The sequence below is a fragment of the Dermacentor variabilis genome, chromosome 5 (genome assembly GCF_050947875.1).
Source record: "Dermacentor variabilis isolate Ectoservices chromosome 5, ASM5094787v1, whole genome shotgun sequence".
Taxonomy (NCBI): domain Eukaryota; kingdom Metazoa; phylum Arthropoda; class Arachnida; order Ixodida; family Ixodidae; genus Dermacentor; species Dermacentor variabilis.
The window spans coordinates 153,651,245-153,674,290 of record NC_134572.1 but is presented as its reverse complement, the minus strand read 5'-3'; the positions used below and the strand labels follow the sequence as shown (position 1 = coordinate 153,674,290).

Here is a 23,046-nt window from a genome sequence, read left to right as displayed (position 1 = left end):
GGGTTCAACGACACAGTACCTCAGCATAACCGCACGAACGCACTCATGTCACTGCTCGCGCGTTCGTCGTCATCTTCTTGCAAAGCTGGCTGCGATGCCGCTGATCATGCTGGTAATCTTAATATTACGATTGCCTAGCGTTGAATTTTGCGAATGGATTAAGAAACAACAGTCTAGGCAGAAGCACGAAAGAATCGCTGCGCGAGAGGCAGTGAACGAAAGCAGCAGAAAGACCGCTTTTATTCAACTAGAACCAGATAACATTTGGCGGCTAATGCTAAACCTTCAAGACGATGCTGAGAACGTGCCATCGGCCTCACACAACCCTGTAACGGCGCATATTTCTTCGGCATTAATTCTCAACATCTACTGCTACTATTGAATGAGCTACACGACGGCTTCCATGCGTACTTGCAGCGGCTTTGAGCGAGTGAGTACTCTACAACACAGAGTGAGAGAAACATTGGCTTCCGCCGTTAACATGTGTTTGAGCGGAAAAACACTCATAGTCATATGTGCAATAATTGCTGCGCACTGTCTTGACTACCAGAAGGCTTAAAAATGACAACTACAGCGCTTTCATTGTGTGCCTCAGTGATACCAGAAAAATTTTATGAAAGTGCGAGTGGTGGACTATAAAACACGAATGTATATATGCTATATCTACCGCTTTAGTACCGAAATATTTCTAGCGCTGGACTCATATGGCCAACGTGCTTAACATGGGTGCTGGTATTGTCACGCGGTAGTGACGCTTGAGGGTACAGCAACAAAACTCTGAATGGCGAAACTAACTTTATTGGCAAACACGTGCCCATAAAAGGTAGCTACACTTAATGTTCAACAAAAGCGGCGAACACAGTCGACGATAATCGAAAATCTGATCAGCGGGTCAATCGCGTCGGCTTTTATCCATCAGTCGTCGAATGTTCCAGAGTAATCATTGGGACCCGCGTGTCTTCAACAAAGTTCTACACCGTTCGCGTCGAGCGATGAAATCAGATAACACAAGGTTCGCTAAAGATAGACAGCGGATAGAACCATCGATAACTTTCGAGAAACTTCTTATATATGCAAGCGCGTCCTCCGCTGTGCGACAACATTTGTTAGGCGGTGAAACGTAATCGCCCGATACAGGTTCCTATGTCAATACCCCCCTCTTAAAAGGCATCGACCCGACACTGCAAACAAACGAAAGAAATAAGCAACCCCCCCCCCCCAGCAAATAAAAAACAAGCTAAGGAAGTTCGTCAGCGTGCGTAAAAGGGTTTAAGACGCACCACGTGGACCACTTCATATTGTCCTCGGCTCCACTGTGAACGACAAATGCCGTCTTGCACGAGCTCGTAGACCAGTGCGCCAATACGTCGGATGACCTTGTAGGGCCCAAAATAGCGTCGCAATAGTTTCTCACTGATTACTTGTCGGCGTTTCGGGGTCCAAACCCAAACACGGCTGCCGGGCTGGTACTCGCCTAAGCGGCGTCGGAGGTTGTAGTGTCGCCTGTCGGTACGCTGCTGGTTCTTGATCCGTAGGCGGGCTAGCTGTCGGGCTTCTTCGGCGCGCTAGAGATAGGCAGCGACCTCAAGATTCTCTTCGTCAGTGATGTGCGGCAGCATGGCGTCGAGCGTTGTCGCCGGGTTCCTGCCGTAAAGCAGCTTGAACGGCGTGGTCTTTGTTGTTACTTGCACCGCCGTATCGTAAGCAAAGGTTACGTATAGCAGGACGGCATCCCAGGTCTAGTGTTCGACGTCGGCGTACACTGGTAGCATGTCGGCGAGGGTCTTGTTCAGGCGCTCTGTGAGACAATTCGGCTGTGGGTGGTGGGCAGTTGTCCTCCTGTGCCTTGTCTGAGTGTACTGCAGAATGGCTTGGGTGAGCTCCGCTGTAAAGGCCGGCCCCCTGTCGGTGATGAGGACTTCTGGGAAGACATGTCACAGCAGGATGTTCCCGACAAAGAATTCCATCACTTCGGCTGCGCTACCTTCCGGCAGAGGTTTCATTTTAGCGAAGCGGTCGAGGTAGTCCGTCGCCACTACGATCCACTTATTTCCTGTTGACATCGAAAAGCGTCCCAACAATCCATCCCGATCTGCTGAAATGGTCGGCATGGAAGCTGAGTTGGATGTAGCGATCCCGCTGACCTTGTCGGTGGTGTCTTGCGTCGCTGACAGTCTCGGCATGTCCTGAGATAACGGGCAACATCGGCAGCAACGCGCGGCCAATAATGTCTTTCTTGTATCCTCTATAGTATCCGCGAGAATCCGGGATGTTCAGCGGTCAGATCGTCATGTAGGGCGGGCAATACTTCTGGATGCATCCCTGACGCAACAACAAGAAGGTAGCTGGCGCGGACTGGTGAGAACTTCTTTACGCGTAGGTTGTTTTGAAGCGAGAACGAAGACAATCGTCGCCTAAATGCCCTAGGGACAACGTCAGTGTGCCCTTCCAGATACTCGACGAGGTTTTTCAACTCCGGGTCTGCTCGTTGCTGTTCAGCGAAGTCTTTTGTGCTTATTATTCTAAGGAAGGCGTCGTCATCCTCGTCATCTTGCGGCGACGAGTCACTGGGGGCGCGTGATAGCCAAACGGCATCACAGTGCTTTCCTCCGGACTCGTAGGTTACAGTTATATCACGTTCTTGCAGTTGTAGGCTCAACCGCGTCAGCCGTCCTGAAGGTCCTTTCAATTGGCCCGGACTTGTATGTTACAGTGATGTATTCTTGTAGTCTGAAGCTCCACCGTGCCAACCGTCCTGAAGGGTCCTTTAAGTTAGCTAGCCAACACAAGGCGTGATGTTCCCTGACGACTTAGAATGGCCTGCCATATAGGTAAGGGCGAAATTTTGTGTAGCCCAAAAGATGATGAGGCATTCCTTCTCGGTTTATAGAATAGTTGCCTTCCGCTTTTGACAATAACCGGCTAGCGTAAGCTATCACGCGTTCAAGTCAGTCTTTTCTCTGGTCAAGGACGTCAACGAGGCCTAGGCTACTGGCGTCAGTGTGGATTTCGGTATCGCCGTCCTCGTCGAAGTGCGCAAGTACTGGGGCCGACTGCATGCGTCGTTTGAGTTCTTGAAATGTGTCGGTCTGCGGCGTTTGTCACTTGAACTAGACATCACATTTATTTAGATGTGTCAGCGGCTGGGCGATGCGAGAGATGTCCTTGACAAAGTGCCTGTAGCACATGTCATGCTTGTAGTACATGCACATGCCAAGGAATCGACGCAGTGCCTTTTTGTCGATGGGCTGTCGGAACTTTGCGATGGCAACACTGTTCTGCGGGTTGGTGCGGACTACAGACTTGCTGATGTCGTGGCCTAGGAACAGGAGTCATCGTAAGCGAAGGGCCACTTTTCTGTAACCGTGATGACTTGATGGCCTCTAATACTGTCGCAAGCCGACTAAGGGGATCGTCCGAATTTCCGTCGAAGACAACGACGTCATCCAAGTAAACAAGGCAGGTCTGCCACTTCAATCCTGGTAACACCTTGTCCATGCAGGCGCCGAGTTACGTCCGAATGGCATGACCTTGAACTCGTAGAGGCTGTCTGGCATGATAAAGGTGGTCTATTCGTGATCTCTCTCGTCGACTTCTATTAGCCAGTAGCCAGACTTGAGATCCATCGACGAGAAGTATTTTGCGTTGCAGAGCCAATCTAATGCGTCGTCTATCCGTGGTAGGGGGTACCTATCCTACTTTGTGATCTTGTTTAGTGGACGATAATTGACGCAGACACGTCATTTTCGGTCCTTTTTCTTCACCAAGACAAGAGGGGATGCCCACGGGCTTTTAGACGGCTGGATGATGTGGCGCAACATTTGGTCGACTTGTTGTCGTATAGCTTCACGTACAAGCGTCAAAATTTGGTAAGGGCTCTGGCGGAGTGGTGGCGCGCACTCTGCGGTTATTAAACGACACTTTGCGACTGGTGCTTGTCGAATCCTCGATGACGTCGAAAAGCAGACTTCTGAGCTGTTGCTGCTTAATTATGGGGAAACTTGGATTCATGTCGAAGTCTATTTTGGGAACTATGGTCGTCGGGGTAGATACGGCAGAATCCGAGAGGACAAACGCATTGCTGGTGTCCAAAATTTCTTCGATGTACGCGATGATCGTGCCCTTGTTGATGTGCTTGAACTCCTGGCTGAAGTTTGTCAGCAACACTTCCGTTTTTACTCCGTGCAATCCAGCGACCCCTCTTGTGACGCAAATTTCACGGTCTAGCGGTAGATGTTGGTCACCCTCGATGACGCTTTCTACGTGGGCAGGTGTTTTGGTGCCGAAGTAAATGATAATGCTTGGGTGGGACGGGATGCTGATTTGATCTGCGAGCACGCTCAAGACATAGTGACTACGAGAGCTCTACGGCGGTATCACTCGATCTTCTGACAGCGTTATCGACTTCGACTTCAGGTCGATGATTTGGCCGTGTTGGTTCAGGAAGTCCAGGCCTAGAACAACGTCTCGTGAACACTGTTAGAGGATAACGAAGGTGGCAGGGTAAGTCCTGTCATGAACAGTAATTCTTGCCGTGCCGATTCCAGTCGGCGTGATGGGGTGTTTCTCCAGTGGTCCGAATTTGAGGGCCTTTTGATGTAGTCTTAACTTTCTTCAATTGGACGGCGATGGGTCAACTCATGACGCAGTAATCGGCGTCTGCGTTTACTGAGGTGGTGACTGCATGGCCGTTGAGAAGCACGTCGAGGTCGGTGGTTCTTTGTCTTGTGTTACAGTTAGGTTTTCGCATCGAATCACGGCTGCGTCGCGTTGACCTGTGGCTGGTACATGGCGTCGTCAAGTCGCCTTTCGTCGGCGTATTCTCTGCGTCCAGACTTCGTCGAAACGGCGGCGTGTCATTGTTATATCGTCGAGCTCTTCGTTCGTCGACCTCTTCGTCGAGGCTCTTCGTTATATCGTTAGTCTCTTCGGCGTGTTCGTCGGCGGCGGAGGATCTTCGTCAGTTCGACGAACAGCAACCGCGCCTTCATCGGTTGCTGCTTTTAGGTTTCCGGATATGGGCTCACAGACCGGCTCAGGGCTCGGCCAATGTATGGTCGATGCTTCGGTGACAGGTAGCGGCCTGGTGACGGCGAACGGTATGGTCGTCGAGGGCTTCACTTAGTGGTGGCGAGGTAGTCGGCGATATCGCGAGGTCGTTCGCCAAGCTGTGGTCGTGGCTTGCTCTCCCTCTCCCATCCCCCGGTATGGGCATCGGCAGCAGACGTGCCCACTTCTCAGTAGTAACAGAGCGGGTGGTGGTCAGGAGCGCACCAAATGTCCGTCTTCCTCGCGTAGCTGCGCTGGGCGACGGGTGGGCGTGGTGGTGGCGGCGGCGGTGGACGACGGAATGGTGGCGCTAAAAAGACCTGGCGCGGTCGCGCAGTGGGGCCTTGACGGCTAGTGACAGCGGCGTAGGTCATCGCTTTCGGCTGGAGCTGCGGTGATTCTGGTTGCACCTCAGGAACTCTATGGGATCGCTGAACCTCATCTTCGACGATTTCGGCGATTGAGGCCACTTGAGGCTGCGACCTCGGGTACAACTTCTCCAGCTGTTCTCAATCGACCGCTCTGATAGCTTCGCGCAGTTCGTCGGTGCCCAGTGATTGAAGTCCTGCGTACTTTGCAGAGTTCGTGTGGCGGTTGAATGGCGGGTTCCGCATTTCGAGCGTCTTCTCGATGCTGGTGGCCTCGCGAAGGAACTCTTCTACGGTCTTCGGTGGGCTTCGTATCACTGCGCCGAAAAGTTCTTCCTTCACACCACGCATGAGTAGGGAGACTTTCTTCTCCTCTGGCATATCCGGTTCGGCATGGCTGAACAGACGGCTCATTTCTTCCGTAAACATGGCAGCGTTCTCGTTAGGCAACTACACTCGGGCGTCCAGCATAGCTTCCGCCCTTTCTGTGCGCACGGCGTTCGTAAAGTTACGCAGGAAGCCGCTACAGAACACGTCCCATGTTGGGAAGGTCGACTCCCTGTTCTCAAAGCAGGTTCTGGCGGCGTCTTCTAAGGCGAAGTGTACTTGCCACAGCTTGTCGTCGGAGTCCCAGTTGAAAGTCGCGATTCTTTTTTAGGTCTCCAGCCGGAATTCCGGGTCTTCAGTCATTGCTCCATGGAAGGTCGGTGGTTCCCGTGGTTGTTGCAGCATAACAGGGGATGCTCAATGCACAACGAAAGTGGCGAACACAGTCGGCGATCGTCGAAAATCTGATCAGCCGGTCAAGCACGTCGGCTTTTATACACCCGTCGTAGAACGTTCCGTTGTAATCACTGGGACCCGCGTGTCTTCCACAAAGTTCTACACTATACGCATCGCGCATAATTGCAATCAGATTACACAAGGTTCGGTGACAGACATCGCATGGAACCGTCGATAACATTCCAGAAAATTCCGATACATGCAGGCGCGTCCTGCGCTGTGCGATAACATTTGTTAGGCGGTGAAATCTGGTCGCCCGATAAAGATAGGCACGTACATGTGTCAGTATGCATTACCCCATCTTGTGTGTACCCCTCGTACGCTGCAGCCACCCCGAGTTTGCCGGCTTCTTTAAAGACAGAGACTGTACAATGACAACACCCTTGCCGAGACGACCACTAGGTTCGCTGAAATTAAATGCATAAATACCACCGAAATAATTTGGGACAACGCCGAAAAAGTAAAAAAAAATATGCAATGACACTTCACAAAACAGTGCCAAAACTAGTGTCTCTACGCCTGCACTCGACACATTGCTCCTGTCTGTCGCAATGCAGCGAAGAATGATCGAACGGGCAAGATGTGTGGGCAACCTGGACACAAGCAGAACACAAAGCAGGCAATTGCACAAAGCAAAGAGTGCCTCAGGCGCTGTCATTAAAGTCTCGCGTAGTCAGACGTCACCTGCGTTGGTAGTGTCCCCATCAAAAAAAAAGAACACCGGAAATACTGCATTAAAGGAATGGCCGCAGCAAACGAGAGGATGCACACTTCTTTTTCGATGGCATGCCATTTCTACTGAGACAATTGTTAGGAAAGCTTGTAAGCATCTTTAGGAATACTGACAACAACGCTGCTTTTGCCCGAGGTGATCTTGCGCCAGATGGCACTACGTCTTGCCAGCACAGGCTCACGAAGTGGCAATCTCATATACCAACTCAACCCGAAATTGTACCGTGACGCAGTATGTTCAGTGTTCTTCATTCCCGAGTTTTGCTTTCTTCGAAAACCCAGGAGGCAAATGTTGGCTGTTATTTTTACAGACAACAATAGCGGTGAAATTGTCTTTTTTTGCCTGGCATAGTAAATTTCACTAACATATAGGACATGCGATGCTCTCTTTTTAGACATATTCGTCCTGTATTACAATTTTTAATCACTCAGAGGGGCATTGGACGACAATTTGAGCTGCTCACAAATCAGGGGGCATGGAACCCGCAGTGCTATGGCAGTGCTGCTCACGGCGTTGCACCTTTTCTTCCCATTCGTTGGGCTTGTTGGTAAACTGACTTGAAAAGCATATTTAGCGCCAGCAAACAAGGACACAAAGGAGACGACACCACAATGCGCTATAGCGCATTGTGGTGTCCCTTCTGTTTTTGTTTACTGGCGCTAAATATGTTTTCCATCTTTTTTGTTGCGTCGGTTTGCTTTTTGTTTCTCATTGTGAATACTCTGTGGTCATACTGAAATGGATCCGGGCCCTGGCACTGGTGCAACTCATAAGAACATTTTGAATGGGCAAAACATGATTGTTGGAAAGCTTAATACTATTGAGGTGAATCAATCGGAACACAGAAGGCAGATATGAATGATTTGGCTTCATTTGTGTAGTCGATAGAAGGAAAAACGACACTATTGACAAACTTCGTATCCGCCATTACGGAGTGTGCCGCACACTATGATACACAGCATGGGGTGATACAGCTGCTACAAAATAAGATTGCTGAACTTGAAAACAGTAGCAGGCAGCAGAATCTCGTGTTCTATGGCATAGCTGATACAAATGTCCGCGAATCTTGCTAATCACTTCAATAGCTTTTGAAGGAACTATGCTCAACAAAATTACAAGTTAACGCTGAATCGATTTGAAAAAGCCCATCGACTTGGAACATCTCGACAGGAAACAACGTGACCCTTGATCGCTAGTTTTGAGTCACTGAAGGAAAAACACTTGATTATCAGTATGTCGAAAGCCTTTTCCGAGCCAGTGCGCAAGAGAAGGCGAAATTTGTGGCGGTTAGCTCATGAATATAAAAACAAGGACACATGTGTGCGACTAATGCATGAGATCATTTACATAGGCGGCATCAAGCTCACCTATGACGATCATTGAGACACAGTTGTGCCGTGCAAGTGACCCAGTAATTCCTTATCGACTTATAGCAGCATTAAAAAGAAAGGTATCTTTTAAATAACTTAGTGCGCATGGTCAATCCTAGTGTAATTACCGGCATCGAATCATGCCCCAATGAAGACGTACTGAGCGCTGAAGTGTTTCCTGTTAACTTTACATGTTATATAAAGGATACGAATTATCACGGAAATGTAGTTATCTTGTTAGACCAGCGCATTCCTTCTACAAACGTAATCATAGGGTACAGGAGTGAAGCCCACGGTGGGAAACTCCCCAGCTTCGGTGGCAGAGATAATAGGCGCCATCTATGCGGAGGGCGAAGCCGAATATCCGTTTCCCTTGCATGGCCTCGTAGATCGTCGCGCAAACGCACACTGATCCAGGTGGCCGAGCCCTTCCCCTCCAACTCCTCTCCCCTCGGCCTCCCTTTCAACTCTCCTTCGACTGTTTCCGAGCGCGCGCCGTCAGACCCCTCCGGCCCGGCGCCAGCTTAGCCCACTGCATGACGTTTCATGTTTCGTTATCTGCTGCTATCGGGAAGAGTGCGCTGTTGTACGTTGACCGGCATAGGCAGTTTCGTCAGTTTCGTGGTCTTCGGTAGCTAAGTGCTTGTGCTCCGCGATGTTTCACCCGTTTCATGACAAGCACCACTCGTGCATTGTGCAGTGGTGCACGAGTACCCCAAAAACAAGCCCTGCAAAGTCACATCATCTTAAGGCACATCTTAACATATTACTTATCTTAAAATATTACTCTCTTGCAAACAGAACCTATATTTCAATAGATCTTAGCATAGTCTCCCCGTCTGTACTGCCTGAACTTGAATGGGAATTTACCAACAACCCTTACGGCAGCGACCACTTCCCTATACTGCTAAGATCACCTAAAGAAAACGAATATGCACCACACGCTCCTAGGTGGAAGATTGAGGCAGCTGATTGGGAGAAATTTTGATCTCTTACTAGTATCTCATGGGCTGACATGTCTTCGTTAGGAATTGATGCTGCTGTTGAGTATTTTACAGCCTTTATAATAGATGCCGCATCTAAATGCATATCAGAAGTAAATGGCCTGGCATGCAAAGGCGTGTCCCGTGTTGGAACGACGATTGTAGGATCGCTCGTAAAAAACAGAACAAAGCGTGGGGGTTGCTACACGCTTCTCCCACTGCGGAGAATCTTATTAACTTTAAGAAAGCAAAGTCACAAGGCAGGAGAACGCGCTGACAGGTCAGACGAAAGAGCTGGCAGAAGTTTTTATTGGGCATGAACTCATATGCAGATGAGGCCAAAGTCTGGAAAAAGCTTAATAGGATAAGACGGCGACAAACATATTCACTCCCTTTGGTAAACACACAAGGCGATACCCGGCAAGACCATGCAGACTCACTTGGGGAGCATTTTGAGAGCGTGTCAAGCTCAACAAATTATTCACAATTCTTTCTCAAGTTCAAACAAATAGAAGAATGTAACCCATTCATCAGAAAATCTCGACAGAATGAACCATGCAACCGTCCTTTTAGCATTGCCGAGTTGAGAGCTGCCTTGAGTGCAGGCAAGAGCTCTGCACCGGGATCTGACAGAATCATGTATGAAATGATCAAAATCTCGCACTCTGACACCCACGTTACACTACTCGCACTTTTCAACTCCATTTGGGCCGTAGGATACCTTCCAACCGCATGGAAAGAAGCCATTGTCGTCCTTGTTTTGAAACAAGGCAAAGACCCTTCTTCAGTGGCACGTTACCGCCTTATAGCCCTCACAAGTTGCGTTTGTAAGGTATTTGAAAAAATGATTAATCGGCGACTCATTCATTTCCTTGAACAGAGAAAAATGCTTGATCCCTATCAGTGTGGCTTCAGGGAAGGGCGCTTTACAACTGATCCCCTTGTACGTATTGAAGCAAACATCCGTGACGCATTCGTACACAAACAGTTTTTTCTATCCATATTCCTCGATATGGAGAAGGCATATGACACAACCTGGCGCTACAGAATTTTGAGAGACCTGTCAAAAATGGGAATCCATGGTAATATGCTATTCCTAATAGAAAACTATTTGTCCGCTCGTACTTTCCGGGTAAACGTCGGCAATGTTCTCTTACGTCCTTTTACACAAGAAGCTGGTGTACCTCAAAGAGGCGTGCTCAGCTGCACGCTCTTTATCGTGAAGATGAACACGCTTCGTGTTTCATTACCATCTGCCATTTTTTAATTGGTCTATGTGGACGACATTCAAATAGCTTCCAAATCCTGCAACCTCGTAGTGTGCGAGAGACAAGTACAGCATGGCTTGAACAAGGTGTTGAAGCGAGCAGACCAAAATGGATTTAAAATCAACCCCAAAAAAGCTCTTGTGTTCTCTTTACAAGAAAAAGAGGCCTGGTCCCGGATCCTTGCTTACAACTGTGTGGACAACAAATACCTATCAACAAGGAGTACAAATTCCTAGGTATTATACTTGACTATAGACTCACTTTCATTCCACACTTTAAATAGCTTAAAGAAAATTGTCTAAAAACAATGAACCTAATGAAACTTCTATCCTAGACTACATGGGGTAGTGACAGGAAGTGTTTAATGAATCTATACAAGAGCCTAAGTCGGTCTCGATTGGATTATGGTGCCTTAGTATATAACTCTGCCGCCTCGAGCGCGCTAAAGAGGCTAGATCCTGTTCACAATATAGGTATCCGCTTAGCCACTGGCGCTTTCAGAAGAAGCCCGATTGAAAGCTTATATGCGGAATCAAATGAATGATCTCTCCATCTACACAGAACTTACATCAGCCTTACATATTTCCTGAATATACAATCCAATCTTCAACATCCACGTTTTAACAATGTTAACGATATCCCATGTTCTACACTTTTCCAGAATCGACCTTCTGTAAGACAGCCTTTCTCGCTTCGTGTGAGGGAGCTTAGTCATGAAATGCATATCCCACTCCTCGAGCTTCGCATAATGCAGCCAACCAAGTTGTTACCACCTTGGCAGTGGCAGGTCGTAGAATGTTACATATCCTTTTTAGAAGTAAAAAAACTCGCACCAGAGAAAGAAATCCCAATGCATTTCCTAGAACTCCAGCACAAGCACTCCTGTGCAGAGTTCTACACAGACGCTTCGAAGACAAATGTTGGGGTGTCCTATGCTGCTGTCGGCCCATCCTTCTCAGAACCCGGTGTACTGCATCCGGAAACAAGTATCCTTACGGCCGAGGTCTACGCATTACTGTCTACTGTGAACCATATGAGAAAATCAAAACTTCCAAAAGCAGCGATTTATACAGACTCCCTAAGCGTCGTGAAGGCCTTGATGTTAATCTATACACGCAAAAATCCTATACCTAATGAACTCTGCACCGTCTTGTGTAAAGCATACATATCTAACCAGCGTATCATTATATACTGGGTGCCTGGCTATAGAAGCATTGAGGGTAACGTTCTCGCGGACGAGATGGCCGCGTCAATCGCATCGGAAGCTGTTAACCCTACCGCTGAGGTACCTGTCACAGATCTGAGGCCTTTCGTGCGAAGGAGGCTGCGAGATCACTGGCAACACATGTGGGACGCCGAATCGGATAATAAGCTCCACCTGATAAAGCCACAGTTAGGATTCTGGCCCTCGAATACAAAATCGCGCCGAACAGATGTCCTATTCTGTCGTCTAAGAACAGAACACACATTTGGCACCTATAACTTTCTACTCACCGGAAGTGAGCTCCGAAACTTTGGTAGATGCGGGGAGAGGCTGACCGTACTCCACGTCCTCCTGGAGTGTTGGGAAGCCGAATCTGAGAGAAAGAGACATTTTTCATTAGTATACCGACAGCACATTCCTCTTCATCCTGCAATGATTCTTGGCCCAGAACCGCTTTTTAATACAGACACAGTCCTAGGTTTCCTCACAGATGTGGTCTTACATGTTATTAGTCCCATGCATTCGTAGCGCCTCCTCTCTCCAGAGGATTGCACTGCGATAATGGTTTCGCATAGCACATGCCTCCAGGCCCTTGTGTTTCAAGGGCTCTAAGGAGGCAGTAGTGCTCTAGCATTTCTTATAATCTCATAAATTTTACCTATCGTATCATTCTTTTTAAATGCATTTAAATGTTCATAGTACAAGTCATCGGTCATCACCATAATTTTATTATACAGATTTTACGCACTTTAGAGCGTATATTTTAAGGACCCTTTACAGCCACGTCACACCAACTTCATAGTAATCGTAAATACACTGCAAACTCATTAGCACAGACATGGCGCTCTTTGGCCATACCTGGCCCTTGCGCTATAAAACCCCATACATCATCATCATGCAATTGTGTAATGGATTGTTGAGTGTATACGTATGCTAGGACAAAGAAATTCATACAATCAGCATACAATCACTTTTATGCCACTGTTGTGATGGTTATTGCAACGTTGCCATGCATTTGTCATCATATGCTACATCATATGCTACTTGTCTTCTTCAAGGCGACATATGCTTTCCTCGCCACAGTATATCTGTGGCGAGGAAAGCATACGTCGTCTTGAAGAAGACAAGCTCACTAGTCGAAACGTTGGCTCCTGCTTTCACCTTGTTCTAGTTTTGGTCATCGTCTTGAATTTCCATCTCCCGCATTCCCCGTATTTTCCTTGTACATCATAGAGATGTCTCACTGAAAGGGTGCAATGACAGACACTCAGTGATACAGAACATGCGCAGTCAGGTAGCTGATTTTTGAAAGAGGTGTCGATGTACAACTTTGCTACCCTTTGCCAATTTCCTAGTATGCCAGAGTGTACACCAGAAAGAGAAATAGTTGACGCTTACGTTATTTTTGAAACTAGCAACCTGTGCACAAGCAGTCAAAGATATCGCACATTAAGAATGTTAAACTGCAGCCTGGCCATGTTCTATGCGGATGAAAGATCAGGCGCAAAGGTTTTTATTCCATGTGAGGCACCCTGAACCAATACTTGAAGCCAGCACACTTGTCTATTGAGGTGTCTCACCTTTTCTTGAGCATTTCGGACGTATTAACTAATATTCTGCACTCCAGCTATTACTACGTATATGGAGTGTAGTTTATGACATAAGACATCCCCGTCGGTAGGTGTGCGCAGGTATAATTCATTGAGCTTTTCTCCTTTCAGGCTACGTGCGAGACCTGAACAAGAAACTGATGTGCTGTGTGCACGGTACAAAACATTCTCAAAAGCACTTGCACAAGTGCAGGAAAGTGTTACAGCTGCATTCTCATCCTGGGATGACCAAAGGGTGCCCAAGAGAGAACTTGTAGCTGCACACAAAGCACGGTTGCTCAAGTTCTTATGTGGTGCACAGATCCCCACGACGCATTTTCGGGACTCTTTCCTGATCGTTAGCACTCTGCTCTGTTTCGATGTGATCGTTTCATATTAATAAGCATTAGCCGCGATCTATACTATACAAAAAATTTAGCTTATATGCTAGTTAGAGGGGCGAATTTAGCTTCACTTTGAGCGAGTGCTCTACTAGTGTGGTTGTAAGGAATTAGTTTGTTGTGTCGCCTTAGCAGACGATGCTGAAACAAAGCAAATGGCCAAACAGGAGAGAACATTCCTATTTCCTGTTTGATGAAACGTGTAAAGAATATGTCAATCAAATTTCTAGATTTCCTATGTCCTGGTAAGGAAAGAGCTAAATACGCACACATGATTCTTCCAACTCGGCCGTATCGCTGGCATTCTAGTCATCACTACGTTTTCCATTATGTCTCAAGTGACGCAGCACAGCAGCAACAAGAATACAGAATGTTTTACTGCTCAGCACTTTAGCTTTAAGTAACTGAAAACCTTCGGACTAGCGATGCCTGCTGACGGGTAAGCATAACGTTTTCGTTTGTCTGATGAGGAACTCAAATGCGCACGGTGATTTATCGATGACGCTGCACTGCCTGCCCCATTTTTTTTTCCTCTGTGACTCTGGGTACTTGAACCCTGTGGGTGTTTCTCTGGGGAATGTCACCCGAATTTTTCTGAGAGCACGTGATGGCAACACAAAGAGTTCGCCTTTTCGAAGGCGCCACCACAGCCACCGTACAAATTGCCTGTACGCTGTGTACCGTGTTGTGCCTTGCCACGTGCCTATCATCGAGGCAACTGGAGCTGCCGTACTACGTGCACCACGTGAATATCATCGATGCGACGGGGGCTGCCATACTACTTGCACCACGGGCATATCAGCGAGGTGACGGGAGCTCCCACTTCTCCACGACGGAACAAGAAATCGGCGAGGGCCCTTCATGAAGCACCCAGCCATCTGCGGGACGAATCAAAAATTCTCCGCCAGTGACGTCAGCACCTGCCAAGCTTGTCCTGCCGACGAGGGGTTGCCAATGGGACCTAAGGCACAACCAGTCCATTGTGAGCAGAGAGAGTCGCCTCCAGCCGCCCAGTCGATCTGATGCGCTTTTACAGCTACGTGTACGCTATCATCCACTATTTGTAACTATTGTATAAAGTTTTTCGTTTCTTCTTCGTCTGCGGAAAGAGTCCATCTTTCGTCCTCCTTCCCTAAATCACAACGGTGGATGGCAAGCTGTGGGATTCGAAGCCACAAAAAGCCCGCTACACTGCTCAACGGCATCCACGAGGTCGACCGTCGTCACCTACTTTGGAGGGGTGAGTGCCCGACGTTTGCCTTTCGCATCGTGAGACCTCTGTCGCACACGTAAATGCTGAGGACAATTGCTCAAGTATTCTGAAAGGGTTCTTGTGGTTTTGTCTTACATCACTTCAGGCCTTGCATATATTTCCCGCTTCGGAAGCAAAACTAACTTAGAGGCAAAACCGGAGACGAGCCGTCAGATCGCGATGGAGATGCTCAGGATATAGGACCTTCTTAATTTTTGTCAGGAGATGTGCATTTCGGTTGCCGTGGCAAGGCGAAAGAAAGCCATTCTGTAAGTTATGAGGGCACAAGAGATAACTGAGGAGGAAGTCCAATAGGTTTGGGGAGAAATTCTTGAGAGGAGTAGCGAGAAAAAAAATGCGCTGAGAGGCAGAGGAGCAAAAAAGGCGCGAGGGGGCGGAGCAGAGAAAAAGGCGGGAAGAGGTAGATGAGAGAAAACGGCTCGATAAGGCAGATGAAAAAGAAAGGCGCGAAGAGTGAGATGGTGCTCTTAAAATGAGAGAACTGGAAATATAGCAAATTCGAATCACCGCGGCGCGTTCAAGTCCCCTTTCCGGTGGAGATGTTGTGCCTAAACTAAGAATACAGGATCTGATGCTGCCGTACAAAATAGGCGGTGTTATCGCATTTTTTCTCGTGAATTACGAGAAACGTACGTGTGAAGAGGCAGGGCTGGATGAAAGCCTTTGGTCTCAAGACCTTCTTTCAGTTGTCCCAGGAGAGGCCGCGCAAGTTCTCGCAGGCTTGTCTAAAGTAGACTACCAGAATTATGGAAAGGTAAAAGCCACGCTTCTTCGCAAGTACTACCTCTCTGCCGAGGCATTTCGACAGCGGTTTAGACAGGCAAAAAGGGGCAGCGAGTCCCATACAGAGTTCGCGTACGAGTTAAAGTCTAACTTAATAGAGTGGCTCAAAAGTGCAGAAGTGTATGGCAACCACGACAAGGTGCTTGAATGCATAGCTCTGGAGCAGTTTTATCAAGTTCTTCCCGAAGAAGTTAGACTTTGACTGCAGGACAGGCTTCCAGAGGTAGACCTAGAGAAGGCACCGGAGCTCGCGGAGGAATATTACATGCGCCGAAACTTCCAAGAAAAACCGACTCAGGAGGATGGGCTAAAAAAAGGACTATTCTGTGACGCGGTTTTCCCCTCGCAACCCAGTTCTGCCGAATAAGAAATCATCCACGAGCAACGAGTTCGGCACGGGAGTATCGACTAAGGCTGCGGAGGCGAGGGAAGGGCTAGCAGAGACAGCCCAGTCGCGAGGGGCCGGTAAAGCTAAGGCAGACTTAGAGCGCGCGTTCGACGCCCGGAGACCAATTATCTGCTTCCGTTGGAACAATGAATGCCACATTTTCCTCAAATTGCAAGGATCAAATCGCGTTCGCCAGCATTAGCCATTCAGACATAAATCTGAGGCTTCTCGAGCCATATATGCAGGAGGTCGTGACAAACGGGAAATTGTGCAAGAAACTTCGCGATTCCACCGCCACCATGATGGTTACCCATCCGTCCTGTGTTTCCACCGGATACTCTACAGGAGATTGCGCCTGGGTCAGACAAGTCGCGGAAGAGAAGAGCGCGTGCTTACCAATTGCCAAGGTAACCCTCGGAGGCGCTTTCGGAAGGTTGCAAAAGGAGGCAGCCGTGAGGCCAAGTTTACCAGAACACTTTTCATATCTTTTTTCGAACAAATCAGAGCAGCTTTTAGAAAAGGAAGGCCGGTCGTTCTCTACCAGTCTCACTTGCATGGCATTAATGCGATCGTGGTCACACGCCCTCTCAAACAAACGTGAAAGCTCATCTTCAAACGAGGAAACTGACATTGTAACGTCCTCACAGCGGCAGCCTAGACTGGGAGATAGGGCTGATGATAAGCGGAAGACTCAGGTTTGTGACGGATCAATTACCGGATCAGTGACATTGGGTAAGGAGCCTTTCGAGCCTCGCGAAAACGGGGCACCTAGGACTAGAGTGCAAGGTTCACTGCTTAGTCCCGCATCTTTTTGCTGGGAGCATCTTAGTAGCGTTGAACGAGAGGCGCTCATCGCGGCACAGAAAAGTGACCCTTCGTTGACTGTGCTACATGCTCATGTGAATGAAGGATTCCAAGGGTCCGACGTACAACCAACTACTCGTGCCAGAAAAGTACCGACGACAGCGTTTACAGTTAGCCCATGGGAATGCTTGGGCGAGTAACCTCGGTATCAGTAAGACAAAGGCTAAGCTAGCGCACGATTTATATTGACCATGATGCTGGAAATAGGTTGAAACACTTGTTCGGTCATGCGGCGCATGTCAAAAAGTTGGTAAATAAAACGACAAGTGACAGAATTTCCCTCTAACCGAGACAGGGCAAAATATAAGGTTTCTTCGATGGCCTCAGCTTCGTCTTGCCTGCCCAAATGGCTGTTAGGAATTGCTTTGAAATCTATTCTTTAGCTGTTTATTCTCTTTCAATGTGTCTTCTTTGGGAGTACTACTTGCGGGCTCTTTACCGGGTGCGTGTTTCGTACAATAGCCATAATGGTGCTGTTGAGAGCACAGACGGGGTTAGACCGTTTCTTTTCATGGAGTTTGGTCTGGCGTTCTGGAGAGCATTGGGAGGGTGCTCACTTTCACCGAAGTGGTTGGCGTTCATTTTCGGTCACTCCGTGAGCTTTCTCAGATTCAAGCAAAGGAAAGACCAACGGCGGAAAGGGCAGCAAAAACATTTCCTTAATCCCATCAAGGACGTCCCTCAATCAGCACATCGCATACGTAAAGCCGCGTCGAACAGCTCGACTTCTGGACGTATTATCTGGCGGCGGGGGTGCTGTTGTGCCATACCATGTGCCTATCATCGACGCGACGGGAGCTGCCATACCACGCGCGCCACGTGCGTATCATCGATACGACAGGTGCTGTCGCACTACTTGCACCAAGCGCATAATATGAGGCGACGGGAGCTCCTACTCCTCCGCGACGAATCAAGAATTCGACGAAGGGGACTACAAGAAGCACCCAGCCATCTCCGCGACGAATCAAGAATTCGACGCAAGTGATGTTAGCACCTGCTAAACTGGTTCCTGCTGACAAAGGGTGGCCAAAAGGACTTAAGAGAGGACATGCTCATTGTGAGCAGAGAGTCGGCTCCAGCCGCCCAGTGGGTCTGATGCGCTCTTACATCTAGACGTATATGCTATAATCTACTAGCTATGTGTAAATAATGCATAAAGTTGTTCGTTGCTTCTTCGTCTGCAGAAAGAGTCCATCTTTCGTCCTCCATCCCGAAGTCACAGCAACCGGTACCTCCTGTAAACAAGAAACACAAAACAATTATTACAAACTTGCATGGAAACATTCAGTGAATTGAAGGCAATTCACTTGGCTCGATGGATTGATTCTGGGAGTGACCACCGTGCAAGAGGCTGCAGGCTAAGGTACCAAGCAATTATTTACTGATACAATTAAAACAATTCTTTGTGGCCTCAATTAAACTTGCATCCCATGGTAAATAACTGCCTTCCCGGCACTGAAAGTAAACTTCAGCCATACGTTAGCTAACAAGCAAGCTAAGTGTTGTAAATCTATCCGTCAGCCAGCAGGACTACGGTGGTTTTACTTCACAAGTCTAGAAGGTGGTACTCTCTCACTACAATTCTTTTTTCATAAAACTGTCCCATGTGCAATGTAATGCATTTATTTCTTTTTAAGCGGCTAGTTCCTTGCTCATCTATTACCTTACATAATGTGCCACAACTTTCGTTCACCATTAGGTAGCTGCCGACAGCCAGTGTACAAATCTAATGTGATATCACTTTTTCATTCTCTGCGTGTTTACTATAAAAAGACTGTGCTCCTCACAGATCTATTCGGAATTTCCTATTGGTGTCAGTGAATCAATCTATGTCAACCATGTGCATTAGTATTTTTTCCTAGTAAACAGTAAACCACGTTGTTGGGCTAGTTGATACACTGAACTAAGAAAAACCAGCGAGAAAAAATATACACAGGAAACACAGGCACACATGCCTTTGGAATTTATTAATTGTTCCTTGACGGTTGCTTGTGATAAGCTGATTGTGCGATGGTGATGTGACAGAGCATGCTTTAACTATCAGAGCCTTGTTCTGTCGAACAAACAATTGGTAGTCCAGCCTCTTTCCTATCTGCGTATATGTTTCCTATCTGCGCCTTTTTGGCTGGTATTTCTTCATTTCCTAGTAACAATCGCCGTGGACACTATGGGAACAATCGCTATTAAAAATTCTCATGTGAAAAGCTTCGCGGTATTAACACCTGCGTGCTCTATGACCACCGTATTTACAATATTCGTCCTGCAAAGGGCATTGGCTCAAAGCCGGCAATAATAATGGCAACGATATGATTCAGCGCTGGTACTGCACTAGCAACACATTGGCTGCAGCGCTAACGTAATACTCGTCCAATTTCGGCTTTAACTCTGGGCCAGCCTTGAATTTGGTTGCACTTCGCCAATACGCCAGTGTTGGTTTAGGATTGGTACGCGCTTATGCCAGAATTCGGCCATGCCCTTACTCTTACTTGTATGCTGCCTGGGGAAATTACTCATGCCTGTTTCCTCCCGGTTGGCCATACCTCTTTCTTGAAGTATTCATTTGGCTTCTTGATTTGTTCATAGTATCAATTGCGTATTACCGTATTCATTGCGCAATCCTTTCCAGGCGCTGTATTTTACTTGGCTCACATGGTTGCCGCGAAAAGCTCTACTTCTGTTATGGGGCCCTGGGATGCAGGTTCCTTTCTCTAATTGTTGGAAATGGCTGCCTAAAGCGGAGCCTTCGAGAACTAAATTGAGGACAAAGGCGTTTGTGGCAAAACGCACGGACAGCTTTTAATGCAACTAATATAAGTCGAAAGGCATAAAATATACATTCAATGAAAAAATCACCACAAGAAGCAAAATTCAGTCAGACCTATAACAGTATTGACGGCACTCCAGTTATGGGCAGATCGCGAGTGTGAGTACGCGCAACAGATGGACTCGGAGGGGTGAAGACGAGAGAAATGGCAGAGGTCGCACCAAAAGCTCAATATGGTTCGCCGATGAGCGGGCGACGAGAGCGTGCCAGCTGCGCCTTAGAGAGGGCACGCAGGCGGCTTTGTTCACGAGCAGACTGAGGCAGCGTTCTGGCGAGACAGCTGGGCGCGAATTGGGGTCTGTAGCCCGACTGTTCAAACTCTGCCTTCGGCCGCAGATCTTCGCCGGGCTTCGGTAGCAGTCTGTGCTCGAGTAGAGTAGTGACACGTGGGAACGGGCTGCAGGAAGCCCTGGTCGGGTGAAAGGCTGGAAGCTAGGGACCGGAACCCGACGGCTGGTCTTCAGCTCCTGCTCCGATGGCCCATCTTCACCCTTGCATCACTTCCTGGAACTCTCCACCTCTTCTACCAACATACCTCGCTTTTCTGCCCCTCTGGCCCATTCTTCTCTTCCTGCTTGGTGACCCTCGAGGCCCGGTGTTCATCGGTGATTGGCATCAGGAATCTCCGTGGACTTTCCTGATTGTGTCAGCTTTTGTTTTTGTTTTCTGAATGCGCGCGTTCTACTGCCTGATGCCCTTCGACGTCAATGTCATTCACTCAGCACGACATTCGCCTCCGCGCGAGAAACTTCGTTGTCATCTTCTTTCTCTTCTTACATCATGGCACTGCCTGGTGCACCTCACACATCCCAAGGCGTTCGTAATGTCGTTCTAAAATCTAGCATATGCTTCCGCGTATATCCGAATAATTGGTTCTCCTATGTATATTTATTTTAGTTTTGCTCTTAGTTTTCCATCAGTCCCCTTGAGTTCTCCCATTATAGTCTCAAAAGCGCGTGACGATTCTGATTTTCTTGGCGCAGGTTCTAACATACTTCTAAGTATGTTCCGCGTTTCCGTTTGCGGCGAGGTGTCCCTTAGGGAATCACTGAGCTGCATCCAATTTTTTGTTTATGGTTTCTGCGCATAACCAAACATATTCATCCCAACCAGCACAGAACGAATGGTAAATACCTCATGATCAAAGTGGGTGTCAGAGTTCCTTTGAACAGCGGTGCTTAGCCATTCCTGTGTCTACAGTTCCTCATGTTGCCGTGAGGAACGGTCGTTCAACAGCGGCAAAAATGTTCATTTGTCCCCATACTCAGGAAGCCACATTGGTTTGATGTTTGGCTTCAAACGCTCTTAGCACAGCAGCCCGATGCACTACCAATTCCAATGTGGACTAAGTGACCGAGATAGGGGGAAAATGATCAGATACAAAGTTACATAGATATATAGCGCCCTTAGAGTGGTCGAAGAACCAAAGAATGCTAATACCGTTGAGTGTGAGAGAGTGAAGAAACTTTGTTATGAATGCCTGCAGAGCCGTTAGCCTTCCCCTGTTAGGGAGGCGTCACCATGACGCGGCCATGACGTCTTCGCGGCGTGTGGCGCCTCTACTTCGGTGCCGGCCGCACTACTTCCTTTGGTCGACCACGCCTGCCCATCTTTTGGGGTGGCAACGACCCTCCGGTTTCGCTCCATCGTTGCCTTTCGAGGGCCACCGAGATCTGCTGGACGGCTGGACATCGTGGTCATAGCACCCCGTCGCGGCCTCGAGCCGCGGCGGGATCGTTGTTATCGCTGCAGCTTCGTCCGCATTTTTAGCGCAGTCCCAAAGGATGCGAGCTGCAGTGACTCTTTCCTTTTGGCACACACAACACCGGTCACTTATATAAACACTTGGACACACGTGCCTCATCAGCACCGGGGTGAATAACGACCCCGTTTGAAGTTGTCGATATAGAACCCCTTCCTTACGGGTCAAGCCCGGATGAGGTCGCGGCATAGTCCTTCGCTCTAGTCTGTACCACTTCAGAATTTCGTTGTAGGAAGTCATTCTTTCCTTGGTTTCCCACCACAACGACGGGTCGACCGCAGTAGCAGCGGCACGGTTGTTTAGTGGTTAGCCCTCGCGCCGCCGCGCTCGCCGTCTCGTTGTGGTTTGCGTTGCCGCCATCCGACTCATCACTGCCCATGTGGGCCGGAAACCACTTTATCACTACACACCGATTTTCACTCGCGAGATCGACCGCACACAACACACGCGCTGCTTTGCTTCACCACACACCCTTGCTCTGACGTCATTTCGCACTGCCGTCCTAGAATAACAGAGCACAGTCGTGCACTCGGGGTCGGCGATTGCCAGGGCAATGGCCACGTCCTCGGCTAGGTGCGCCCCTCGAGTCCGCACACTCGCCCGTGTTCTCGTTGCAGCGGTCGATGCCCCGACGACTGCAACGGCGAATGCCGTTTTGTCATGTGGATACTCTGCCGCGTGCACAAACACGGCACCCCTGTCTTTGGCATGGAGATCGATGAGCGCCTTGGCCCTCGCCGCCCACCGCTCTTTGTGGAACTCAGGGTTCATGTTTCTTGGCACCGGACCCATCCGTGGCCGTCTGCTAATTGCGTCCGGTACAGGCGCTTCTGTATTTTCGGGTCCCGTTTCCTTTGGCCCCAGGCCTAGGTCACGCAGCACTTGTCTGCCCGTTCTTGTTTCCGATAGCCGCGCGAGCTGAGCGGTCCTCTGCGCCTCGGCGATTTCCTCCAGGGTGTTATGCACCCCCAGGGCCAGGAACTTGTCGGTGCTTGTGCGTTCAAGAAGTCCGAGTGCAGCCTTGACGGCTTTGCGTATGAGCGCATAGATCTTATTTCCCTCGCACTGCCTCCAGTTGTGGAAAGCAGCAACGTACGTAATGTGGGTAATAGCGAAGGATTCCACTAGCCGGGTGAGGCTTTCTTCCTTGATGCCTGCTGTTCTGTGTGACACCCTCTTGATGAGGCGGATGGCCGTGGTGACTTTGGCCGTGAGACGGTTGACCGTGTCGCCGTTGACTCGTTTGCGCTCAATCAGCATCCCCAGCACTCGGATCTTCTCGACAACCGGAAAAGTGTGACCACCGCTCACCTTGATCGTTGTTGTATCTTGCTCTCTCGCAGGTTCGTTGCCTTTCGTCTTTCTAGCTGCTCTTTTCTGAGGAGTCACCAACAGCTCAGACTT

At 48.7% G+C, this 23,046-nt stretch overlaps 1 long non-coding RNA gene across 1 annotated transcript in view; it reads right to left on the bottom strand.

Annotated features, from left to right (window-relative positions):
- LOC142583259 (uncharacterized) overlaps positions 1–23,046 on the bottom strand; it is a 278,491-nt gene that overhangs the window by 162,211 nt on the left and 93,234 nt on the right. The gene's annotated exons all lie outside the window — the stretch shown is intronic.